The sequence below is a fragment of the Microtus ochrogaster genome, unplaced genomic scaffold (assembly GCF_000317375.1).
Source record: "Microtus ochrogaster isolate Prairie Vole_2 unplaced genomic scaffold, MicOch1.0 UNK98, whole genome shotgun sequence".
NCBI lineage: Eukaryota > Metazoa > Chordata > Mammalia > Rodentia > Cricetidae > Microtus > Microtus ochrogaster.
This window is the reverse complement of record NW_004949196.1, coordinates 584,245-594,022: the sequence shown is the minus strand read 5'-3', so window position 1 is coordinate 594,022 and position 9,778 is coordinate 584,245. Positions and strand designations below refer to the sequence as shown.

Below are 9,778 nucleotides of genomic sequence, written 5' to 3'. Positions count from 1 at the left end.
GAGAGAGAGAGAGAGAGAGAGAGAGAGGGAAGAAGGGAGGGGGAGGGGGAGGGAGAGGGAGAGGGAGAGAACGGAGGCTCAGTTTAGCGCGCACCCCTCATCCCAGCACTAGGGAGGTAGAGAGGCAGGAGGATTAGGAGTTGGAGGCCAGCTTCCGCCACATAGTGAGTTTGGGTACAGAACACTCGTCTCCAAAAAACGAGGAGGCCGGAGAGGAGGCTCCAGGTGACCAGCAATTTCTGCTCTTGCCCAGGACCCGAGTTTCGGTGCCAACTCACAGCAGCCCGTCACTCCGGCGCTAGGCGAGCCGACGCCCTCTTCGGGTCCCCGTGGGCACTGCACGCACACTCACAGACAAAAACCTATCCAAAAAGAAAAAGGTTTTCAGTCTGTGAGTCGTGGAAGAAGGGAGGAAAGCCGGAGTCCGCTGCTCCTCTTAGGTGATCAACGCCTTCGCGTCTGACCGAGTCACCGCAACTTGGAAAACGCGCGCTCCACCGACACGCTCAGCCCGTAGGCCCTCGCGCGCCTCCTCGGAGACAACCCGGAGCCGCGCACCTCCCGCCAGGCCCCGCCCTCCCCACAACGATTGGCCAGGCTTTTACTCGAGAGCCTGCCGGTTCATCCCTGACGGGCACCACGAACAGCCAATGGTAAGAGTGCCCGCCCTCTCAGAGGCCGTTGGAGGCGGGCATGGGCGGGCCGTTGGAGGGGGCGGGGCGCGCAGCTTGGTAACCGTTGCCGGGCGCAACGCCCCGCCCTGCAAGCACGGCGCGAGGCCGAAGCGGGCGGGCGCTAGGTGCCGGCGGGCGGGCGGCGGGAGCCGGAGGAGGAGCGGCCGGCGCCGCCACCGCCGCCGCCATAGAGACTGTAGCCGTGGAGACTGTTACTTGCCAACGCGGAGCGACACGCAGCGGCCGCCGCCGCGGGAGCCGCTACCAGAACTCCCCGCCGAACTCCAGGTGAGCGCTGCGGGCCCGGGAGGGGGGCAGCGGCTGTCGGGGACCCCGCTGGGGGAGTCGCGGGGGCGGGCGCAGCGGGACCCAGCGCCCCAACTTTGCAGACGCCAACGTCGCCCACTTCTGGTCCTTACAAATGATTTGGGGATCCCTGGACTAAGGGGAACACCGCTCACACTCTTCAAAGTTTGTGAAGTGTAGCGATCTCTTCTTGCGTTTGACGCACTAAATCTAACTTTGAGGGGTGAGGACTCCAGAAGACCCCCTTGTCTCTCATTTTTTATCTCGAAACTCCGGGAGCGCGGAGGCACCCCCCCAAAGTATTCCTCACTCTCACTAACCCCAAAGCCTGGATTGGAGACTCCCCCAAGTCTGCTCCTCACTGTCATATCCCCGAAATCTGGGTTGAGGGCTCCCACAGAGCCAGCCATTCTCACCCAACTCTGAAAATCAGGGGCATCGTCTCCCTTTTACAATTCTGAAATCGGGGTACACTGGGACCCCGGCTGTCATCCCTGAACTTGACTCCCAGGGGATCCTTCTGTTTGCCCCCGAAATTCGGAGAGTCCGGTTTCCTCCTTGACTCAGGCACACTGGATTGGGGGACACCGCTCCCGGCACCTCTTTCTTGTGCTTTGCTTTGACCAAAATAGTCAGTGTGTTTCTTCTAGAAGGATTCTTCCCCGCCCTTCGCACTCTATTGTCCATCCCAAACTCCTCGGCGCCCCAGATCCTCGGATCCCCTCCCCTGCCGCGTGGAACCCCACAGTACGCGTTTGGGGGTATCTCGGGACCCACGGTCCTTTCTCACGTTGCCCCGGGAAGCTCACGGGCATCCGCAGCTTCCTCTTCGTCGCTGGGATCCGCAATCCAGAAAACTTTCCCGAAGGAAAACATTGTGTGACCCGTTTGCAGAAAGCCGGGAGGCCGGCCGGGAGAGTGCGAGTGCGTGCGCGCCGGTGCGTATGGACCCCACCCGTGCACACGCACGCTCACTCCAAAACACCCGTGTTTCTCCTCGCCCCTCCCCATGGGCCGTGTCGGCAGTCGGGATTCGCTAGAACCGCGGTTGTCTCCTCCGCTCCCCCCTCCCCAGCTCAGCCGCCTCAGGGCGGACCCCAGGGGGATGACGCCCGCGGGGGACGGGGCGGGAGGGGGGCACTGTTAAAGCAGCTGGCGGCTCCACTCCGGAGACCTCATCCCTACTTTAGCCCGTCTAGGGGACACTATAGTCCCCAGTCATTGCCTTGCTTTGCTCTCAGCTTAACACGGGAATCCTGTTCCCCCGAGAAAAATCCTGCGATGACTGGGTGTTAAATAATTTTATGAACTTGTATTACTTGTGCAAGTGTGGCCTCTGACCGTTACCTTCATGCATGTGTTCTGATCATACCCTCCTCCTCCACCACTCACCTCTCACTCCCGCCCACTCCTGATGATCCCTCCTCCCAGACCCTCCTCTACTATTTGCCTTTTTTTCCTTGAAGAGAGTTGTAATGAGCATGGAAACAGATCCCTCTGAATGAGTAAAAAAGGGGAATCTGTAGTGTAGGTAAAGTAAGAAATCTATAGTATAAGGATAAGTATAATATAGAAAATAGAAAATTAAGTAAGAAATTGTGTGAAGTAGAAAATTATTAAGGAGAAATATTAAGAGAACATTTTTGCCCACTTAGAGGCTGCCACACCCATCTGGCCCTGCCAGATAGAAAGGCTGCATCCAGTAACCTTGGTAACAAAAGTAATCTTGCCACACGAGAAGGACCCCACCCTTCTGTGTCCAGTCGATACTGATAGCCTAGGACATCTGGTTATCAGAAGGATGGAAAGGGAGACAGGTTCAAAAGGGAGACAGGTTCAAACGGGGGACAATGGCTCCCTCTGCAGCAGCTGCAGTAACTGCCTAAATGTCCTCAGGGATCAGGTGATTATTGTCAAGTGATTCACTTTTGTTTAACTTTTTACATGCATTTATTTATTGAGTGTGACTACATGCGTGCGCTCACACACACGTGGGTACATGGGTTCCGGGACCTCCGTTGAGCAGGCCTGGCCGCAAGAGCCCTTACCTGCCTAGCCACCTCCGGGCTGTGGAATGAGATTTAATTGAAAGTGAAGTAAAGATACTTCCAAGAGCAGTCATGGTATTAATAATAAAATAATGACACAGAACTTTTTAAAAACCTTTCCTGTCGTCTTTTTAACCTCTTTGGCCAGGCTGTGAAGTGTGCTTGTTTACTGGGAGGGCTCAGTGAGTCTGGCGGCTGACCTGCCCTTCCTCCCGCTTGGGTTCAAGGACTGGAATGGACTGGAAAATCCACCCGGGCGTGCCACACCCGGGTGTTCTCCACTTCCACTGGAGAAGCGAGAGCGAGAGCTCCGCCTCAGGGAAAGGAATCTAAGGCTCCTACCACCAGGCAGCCATATCCAGGGGATTACACACTGAGGGGCAGGAGCCAGAGAGAGGATTTTGGATACTTTGAATCAGTGATGGTTTAACAATGCTACAATGTTCTACTGCCTGTCAGGTTGGTCTCTGTGTAGATCCCTGAGCCCTAGGGAATCGATAGGGTTATAGACGATGTCACCACTCTCAGCCTTTAAAATACAGCTTTTAATTCCCTTGCTGCATGAAGGGTCCCTGGGCCTTAAACTGCATTAGTCGCCGGCTTTTTTCCTTCTTTTCTCTTTCTTTCTTTCTTTCTTTCTTTCTTTCTTTCTTTCTTTCTTTCTTCCTTTCTTTCTGACAGGGTTTCTCTGTAGCTTTGAAGCCTGTCGTCCTGGAACTAGCTCTTGTAGACCAGGCTGGCCTCAAACTCACAGAGATCCGCCTGCCTCTGCCTCCCGAGTGCTGGGATTAAGGGCGTGCGCCACCACCGCCCGGCTAGTAGTGGTATTTTTAATCTTTATTGTTTAAGTGAGTGTGCAGCACCTGTTGTGCATACGTGCAGAAGTCTGAGGACCACTTATGAGAGTTTGCCCTTTCCTTCACTTGGGGATCAAACAAAGGTTATCAGGCTTGGCAGCAAGCCTCTCCCAGTCCCAGTGGTGATACGAATATTCATATATGCTTATTAGCACATGCTAATATATTCCTTTATTCATTAGTTCATCTATAAACTAATGATTGCTTAGCTTGTTAAATCCTTAGCTAGACGGAATCGCATGTTATATGCTTTGTTTTCTTTCTTTCTTTTTTTCCCCACTTATTTATTGAGGTGCTGGGCTTTGCATATGCTATGCAAGTATTCCCAGCTGTTCTTTTTATTTTTACTGTATTTTTTGAGACAGTGTCTCACTTTTAGACCAGGCTGTCCTAGAACTTGCTGTGTAGACTAGACTGGCTTCGAATTCACCGAAATCTGCTTGCCTCTCTGCATCCCAAGTGCTCAGATTAAGGCATGTGCCATCACCCCAACCCTTTACTGGGATTTCAGTGCTGTGTGGGACTACCCAGCCCGCCTATGTCCAACATTAATCTGTGGATGGGTGGGTGACTGCTCCTTTGTAGATTGTTCCTGATACCTGAGGTGGCCAAGTCCAGCTCCCCACTGTCCCCCAAGTCCATTCCTCCCATTCCTTACTCTTCTACTAGTGAGCAGCTTCTGGGTACTCAGGTTGTGAAGCCCTCCAGCTGACCTAGGGACCACCAGCTGCTCCCAAGACACGTCATCCCTCCAGTGCCATTTGTCTCCATACTGGAAAATGACAGTGTTTTGTGTTGCTCCGTCTCCTCCGGGGTTCTGTGTGTGCACAGTTTATCTGCAGGGCTGAAGACTGAGTCAGGACTGCAAATGAGCTGGTCAGGTGCTCACCCCTGAGCCATGGCCCCAGCTACAAAAAAGCTACTGAAACTTAAACCTCACCACCAGTGCTGAGTGTCCTCCCCCCACCTCCCCCCTAGCCTCAGGCATCATGGTCACCATAAGTTTGCTGGGTGGCCAGCCCACTCGGCAGGGCAGCTTTGACTTCTGAGTTTACCAGCTTTCAGTGCCAATACTATGATGTCTAGAAGGGAGCCACGGTGAGGCAGGCTGGCTGGCTCATGCCAGGACTTGAACTCAGCCCCCAGGACCAGGCACCAAGCCTTGTGCACCTCAGCTCTTTCTTACAGCCACATTCCTGTCATATGAGGTGTAGGCCTGGCAGGTTCTGCCACCCTGCCCAGCATCCTGGCAACTCTGGCTTCTTCTTTTGGGCTCTAGCGAATCCTGTGATTTCCTGCCAAGATGGCTGACTAGCCCCTAATTCCTTATAGAGTCAGGGCCTACTGCTGCTGCCGTGCGCACCCAAGAATGCCCTGATTAACTCAAGGAGTAGTATACAGCCGTTAGAACAGGTAGAGTGGAGGACAGCTCGGGGTTAAGAGCACTCACGTACGCGCTGCCTTTGTGGAGGCCCTGGGTTTGGTCTCTGCTTCCACACACAACCCTTTACAGTCCCGGGGGTCTGATGCCCTCATCTGCCCTCCCTGGGCACCAGGCATGCTCTTGATGCACAGATGCAGGCAGGCAAAGCGTCCGTGCACATAAAGAAATAAAGTGTAAAGATAAAGTACCCGGTGGGGCTCAGTAGGGGGATCATTTACCTGCCATACACAAAGCCCTGGCCTCCAGAAACCAGGTGTGTGGAGCATGCCTGTTAACCGGCACTGGGGAGGCAGAGGCAGAAGAATCAGGGGTTCAGGATCAACTTTGATTAAATAATGAAGGCCAGCCTGGGCTACATGAGACCACCCCCAAGATAGAGGTTTTGTGGCCTCACATGATTAGATATTACACATTAGGTCATGAAGATCAGGAAGGGCAAAAGCCCTGGGGTAGTGCTGTGTTGGATACACTGGGGGGCTGGGGACCACCTGCTGATTGGAGGAAGGTGAGGGAGGGGTGGAGCCATGGAGATCAGCTGGCATGTGTGGGGTGGGGGTGTTGAGCTGTGTCCCGGAAGGGCTCAGTAGATGCCAGCCACCATTCTGCCTAGAGGACCAGGACAAGTGGGAAGGTAGCCAAGGCTTCAGCAAACCTCACAGTGGTTGCCAGTGGCTGATGGAGAGAGAGGACATAACCATGTTTTCAGGAAACTTCCCAAACTGCCTAAGCAGGAGTTGTTAACGATGACTCTTGGGTCAAAGCCTGGTGGTTATTTTTAAATTATGTGTGTGGCAGGGTGGCTGTTGTATAGCAAGGTAGCCTCAGACTTGCTGTGTAGCTAAGGATGACCTTCGACTTCCTCATCACTTCCTGAGTGCTGGGATGACAGGCAAATGCCACCACACCCTGTTTAGGGCTCCTTACGTGATAAGTACTCTACCTCGGAGCCCCAGACCCCAGAATCCTTCATGGAAGAGGCAGTGACAGACATGAGCATCTGTGACACAGAAGAATGTGACCATCTGGCCCTTCGCTGTCTTTGTGTCTTGCTGGGCTGGAGGCCTCTGGGGTCAGAGCTTCTGCTATCCGCACTGAAGTCTGCAGCCGCAGTGGGAGAGGTGACAAGGACCAAGGTGTCAGTTCCCAAGGGCTCTCCAGGTCTGGGTGCTCACCACGGTGTCCCAGACCCTGAGGAAAGTGACCTCCTGGGTGTTTGGATTCAGGGCCAGGCAAAGCCTATCAATTCAGTGACCTCGAATGTGGAGGGATGGGTTAGGAGCCAGCAGGGGCCATGCAGCCAGCTGTGTGCTCAGGACATTAAGGGGCAGCAGTGATATAGGGAGCTGGAGTGGGGGGAAGCATCTATAGGATGAGGGGTATCCAAGCCAGAGGTCAGGCTTCAGGGGTGTATGCTGATGTGCACGAGGTTCCAGAATGGGTGGACAATGAGAGAAACAAGGACGGAGGAATCAGTGACGTCCACCCACCTCACGGCAGGCCCGTGTCATCGCTGTGACCACTTTCATCTCCAGAGCCCCCTTCTGCCCTGATGAAGCTCGGAAGCTCAGCACCAGCTCTCAGCCCCTGTCTCTGTGGATCTGGGGATGTTGGGACCCCCCCGGAGGCAGGCTCCTGTGTCTGGCTCATTGTAAGTGAGCATTGTGTCCTCAAGGTCCCTCTCTGCTGGCCGGATGGCTCGTCTTGTTAACTCGACTGCAGCTGAAGCTGATTAGAACCTGAGCAGCTGGGCACCTGTGAGCTCAGACCCACCCTGAATCTGGGCCAAATCTTCAGGTAGCACAACATGTGAAGGGACGTGGGGCAGAATGGCTGTTCTTTCTGTTGCTCACCCTCAGACTCGTTGGCAAGTTTATTTATCTTGATGGTTCCTCTGATGGTGTTGGAACCCACTTCTTCAGGATCCCATGGACTGAAACCTGGCAGCTCTGGGACCTCCCTGGCCTCCAGCACCAGATGTCCGGTCTCAGGGACCAAAGAACCACTGCGGCCACATCAGGAGACAGCATGGTTGGACGACTCGGACCACAGCCTGTGAGCAACTCTAATCAATCCCATGTATGTGTGTGTTCATTCTGTCAGCTCTGTTCCCTAGAGAACCCTGGGAAATCGGCTGGATCAAGTGTAAGACTTTTCTTCATTCTCATGGTTGAGTGTGGATGGGCTACATTATGCCTGTGCCTTCGTCCATCCACCCACCCTCTGCTCATCATTTCACAACCCACACATCCATCCATCAGTCATGCCCATTTCCACCCGGACACTGAGTCACGTTGAACCGAGGTCTCTGACCAGAAGGAGCTGAGTAGAGTAGATGGCAGAGGAAGGAGGAAATCTCTTCCCGGACTGAACACCAAGAAGACCAGAAAGATCAAAGCAGAGAAATCTCCAGAGGGGAAGGGGCTGTGTCCCAAAAGACAAGGTGGCTCGCTTGCCTCAGTCCTGGCTCACTTGTGGAAGTCGCAGGTGTCAAGCTCCTCCTAGCCCTGCCATCTTGTTCCTGCAAACCATTTACCTCTGAGAAACACCACATTGTCCAGAATACATTTGGTCCAAGAGGTGGTCTGTAGGCTAGGTTCTTGAAAGAAGTTTCTAGAAATGCGTGCTACTTTCTCCGTGTACCTGCCTCTTTCCTGTCCCTCATCTTGGGGCGCCACCAGCAGATCAGAAATGCATAGGAGCTTTGGGTTCCCAGGACGGTAAAGTTCTGATTTGAACACATTTCCCCCCTACTTTTCTAGAAGACTCCTTCGGGCCTTTCTTTTCTGTCCAGTGTTCTGAAGCCAGTGTCCAGCAAATATTTGTGTGCCCAATCAGCCATCATCTGAGGTCATTAAATTGAGTGACTGCCTGTGTTTCACCGTGTGGCAAGCTAAGGGCAGAAGGTGCTTGGGGAGGCGGTTGCGTGTTAGCAACCCCTGTGAGAGCCGGGCCTGTGCTACAGGAGTGCGTGCTGTGTGCGCCCTTAAAAGACCTGCAGAAGGCCGGGCGGTGGTGGCGCACGCCTTTAATCCCAGCACTCGGGAGGCAGAGGCAGGCGGATCTCTGTGAGTTCGAGGCCAGCCTGGTCTACAAAGGGAGTTTCCAGGACAGGCTCCAAAGCCACAGAGAAACCCTGTCTCGAAAAACCAAAAAAAAAAAAAAAAAGACCTGCAGAAGCCTAGTCTTCCCAGCCAGGGACTGCCAACCACGCTCCTAGCCTCGCATAGGCCAAACATGGTGCCCCCAGCAATTTCCTATCTGGACTGGTCTTTCCGCCTCAAATGCGCGCATGAGTACCAGAGGCCAGCAGACCCGTGGGTCAGGGCACCTTCCACTCTGGGGACCAGAGATGGAACCCCTGGTGTGAGGCTTGGTGTCAGATGCCTTTATTGATGAGCCCTCAGTGGCATATGTACTCATGCCCACACCGTGGAGGGCAGGCGCCCAGTTACAAGTTCTTTTTCCAGAAAGTTCCCAGAGTCTCAAAGCGCATATGAAGTCCTAGTATGCGAGTACAGAGGTCTGAGCATACAGTGGAGGCTATTAAATGCTTGGTTATGCTTGGCCAATGGCAGTGCCCACATTCCACTTGGTCTAGGTTGGGAGTTTCCGGAGATTTCACTTTGTTTAAAACTGAACGTGGGACAAATGCAGACCTTGGGCAGACAGAGCAGTTCTGTCTTCTATCTGTCCACACATCCGACATCCATCCGTCCCGAAACCAGGGGAGATTTCCTTGGGCAGACAGAGCAGTTCTGTCTTCTGTCTGTCCACACATCCGACATCCATCCGTCCCGAAACCAGGGGAGATTTCCTTGGGCAGACAGAGCAGTTCTGTCTTCTGTCTGTCCACGCATCTGACATCCGTCCATTCCGAAACCAGGGGAGATTTTCTTTTGACTTGGAGTCAAAAGAAGTTGGGAGGAAACTCCCAAGGATTGCAGTTTTATTTCTTCATTACATCTTTTCCATTTATTTGTTGACATTGTAATACTTTATTACATTTTTGAAAGTTCTTTTGGTGTCTGTGTGTAGAAGTCAGAGACAGCTTTTAGGAATTGGATCTGTCCTTCCATCATGTGGGTCCCAAGGCCAGAACTCAGGTCGGCAGGCTTAGCATCAAGCGTCTTTCCCCCTGAGCCCTCTGGCAGGTTGGTAAGAGCTGCAGGGTCATCTCAGAAGTTGGTCCTGATTCAGGCAGTGTCCTGGGAGGAAGTCGCTGCTGGACTGGAGAGAGCTGTTTAAAGTTCTATTTGATTTTGTAAATTGGAGTTCTTGGGCTATGTTACCAGATCTTGCCCCTGACTATGTACCCCTGGATCTGCACTCTCCCTCACCACTCAGCTCTCTCTTGCCCTGCAGTGTGGGTCTTGGGATGTTAGACACACAGAGCCCCCCTCCCCACCTCTCTCTCTCTCTCTCTCTCTCTCTCTCTCTCTCTCTCTCTCT

At 53.5% G+C, this 9,778-nt stretch overlaps 1 protein-coding gene across 2 annotated transcripts in view; it reads left to right on the top strand.

Annotated features, from left to right (window-relative positions):
• The first annotated feature begins 853 nt into the window (after positions 1 to 853).
• Rfx2 (regulatory factor X2) overlaps positions 854 to 9,778 on the top strand; it is a 64,013-nt gene continuing 55,088 nt past the window's right edge. For both annotated transcript variants that reach the window (XM_026778006.1, XM_013355142.2), the window contains exon 1: positions 854 to 962. The gene's annotated coding sequence lies outside the window, so the exon portion shown is untranslated. The remainder of the gene's footprint in view (positions 963 to 9,778) is intronic.